Raw genomic sequence first — 2,545 nt, 5'->3', positions numbered from 1 at the left:
GGATGATTCCAAGGGCCCAGCACTGGGGGGGGGCCCAATTTTTTTTTAATTTTAATTTTTTTTACTAGACATCACTCAGGTGTATTATTGATGCTCTCATTGATACTATGTTTGTTTCTGAAGTGTGTATGTGTGTGTGTGTGAGATATATATAGAGAGAGGGGGGGCTTTGGTAGACTATTGCATTGGTCCATTCATTGAAGATGAACGCAATGCGACATCCTTTACTAGGCTCACCCACCAACAGTGCAGGTGCTGAACTGCTGATCCGAATGTATAGGTAAAAACCATATTATGCATTTTCATCAATAAAAAAATGGCAAAAAAAAATTCCGCTCACACGCTTACGCGCGCTCGCATTCACTGGGGGCCTACAAATACATTCTTTCATGGGGCCCAGAATCTGGAACTACACCCCTGGCTACTGGTGTATTACTACTGCACTTTACTGCTACTGGTGTATTACTACTGCACTTTACTGCTACTGGTTACTGTTCTTTTCGTTGTACTGTACTTGTGCACTGCTGTATAATGACAATGCGTTTGAATCTAATCTAGTTGTATCTACTCTAATTAGTGATGCACCGATGTGAAAATTGTGGCCGATACCGATAACCGATATTAATATAGCTGTCCTGGCCGATACCGATATTTACCGATGTCGATATCTCTGTATAGAAAACACTTTATTATGATAATCAAATAAAGAGCTATTTTCCAATTTTTTTATTTTGTAACTTATTTTCAGAAATTTCAATTTTTTTATTTATTTTTTAATATCGGCCCATATCGGCCCTATCTTGATATCGGACCGATATATATCGTGCAACTAACTCTAATCTAATCTACTCTAGTCTAGTCTAATCTAATCTAATCTAATGTTCTTCAGATGATGAGGAAGAAGCGCCGCCCCGCTGGTGATCAAGGCGACCGCGCTGCACAACCAGACGTCACAAGCAGTAAGAGTCTGATTGATTGATAGATTGATTGAGTACGGCTCAATACACACAATTGTTAAGGGGATGCAGACCAGAGAAAGACTTTCGTCTTGTTTACAACTAGACGTCACAAGCAGTACGAGTCTGTAGTCTGACGTCACAACTAGACGTCACAAGCAGTACGAGTCTGTAGTCTGACGTCACAACTAGACGTCACAAGCAGTAAGAGTCTAGTCTGACGTCACAACTAGACGTCACAAGCAGTACGAGTCTGTAATCTGACGTCACAACTAGACGTCACAAGCTGTAAGAGTCTGTAGTCTGACGTCACAACTAGACGTCACAAGCAGTAAGAGTCTGTAGTCTGACGTCACAACTAGACGTCACAAGCAGTAAGAGTCTAGTCTGATGTCACAACTAGACGTCACAAGCTCTAAGAGTCTGTAGTCTGACGTCACAACTAGACATCACAAGCAGTACGAGTCTGTAGTCTGACGTCACAACTAGACGCCACAAGCAGTAATAGTCTGTAGTCTGACGTCACAACTAGACGTCACAAGCAGTAAGAGTCTGTAGTCTGACGTCACAACTAGACATCACAAGCAGTAAGAGTCTGTAGTCTGACGTCACAACTAGACGTCACAAGCAGTACGAGTCTGTAATCTGACGTCACAACTAGACGTCACAAGCAGTACGAGTCTAGTCTGACGTCACAACTAGACGTCACAAGCAGTAAGAGTCTGTAGTCTGACGTCACAACTAGACGTCACAAGCAGTACGAGTCTAGTCTGACATCACAACTAGACGTCACAAGCAGTACGAGTCTGTAGTCTGACGTCACAACTAGACGTCACAAGCAGTACGAGTCTGTAGTCTGACGTCACAACTAGACGTCACAAGCAGTAAGAGTCTGTAGTCTGACGTCACAACTAGACGTCACAAGCAGTAAGAGTCTGTAGTCTGACGTCACAACTAGACGTCACAAGCAGTAAGAGTCTGTAGTCTGACGTCACAACAAGCATACAGTCAGCCGCCAGTCGGTCACAAAACATGTTTTTTTACATTTACATTTACATTTAGTCATTTGGTTGAAGGCTTTTAGCCAAAGCGACTTACAAGTTCTGTAAGATAAGTCAGCAGGAAGGGAACAACTCTATCAGCTGAGTAACAATGTTCATCAAACAGTGTTGAAACTTGAGTGCTGCAGTGTTGAGTGCATAGTAGTAGAGACATTAGTGTAGTAGCTAGTAGTATAGGCAAGGAGGATTAATTAGTGGAAGAGTGCATCATAGTAGAAGACAGTAAGGAGGTTATTATATATATTTTTCTTCTTTTTTCATTTCAGATAATGATTGAAGAAGTGTGTTTTTAGTCGACGGTGAATAATGGTTATTGCCATTGGGATTCTCTCTTTCTCTTTCTCTTTCTCTTTCTCCTTCTCTTCGCTTCTCTTCTCTTCTCTTCTCTTCTCTTCTCTTCTCTTCTCTTCTCTTTCTCTTCTCTTTCTCTTTCTCTTTCTCTTTCTCTTTCTCTTTCTCTTTCTCTTTCTCTTTCTCTTCTCTTCTCTTCTCTTCTCTTCTCTTCTCTTCTCTTCTCTTCTCTTCTCT

Source organism: Notolepis coatsorum, assembly GCF_963971535.1.
Source record: "Notolepis coatsorum genome assembly, chromosome: 1".
Lineage (NCBI taxonomy): Eukaryota > Metazoa > Chordata > Actinopteri > Aulopiformes > Paralepididae > Notolepis > Notolepis coatsorum.
The sequence above is the reverse complement of the archived record's forward strand: the minus strand, read 5'-3'. Positions refer to the sequence as shown.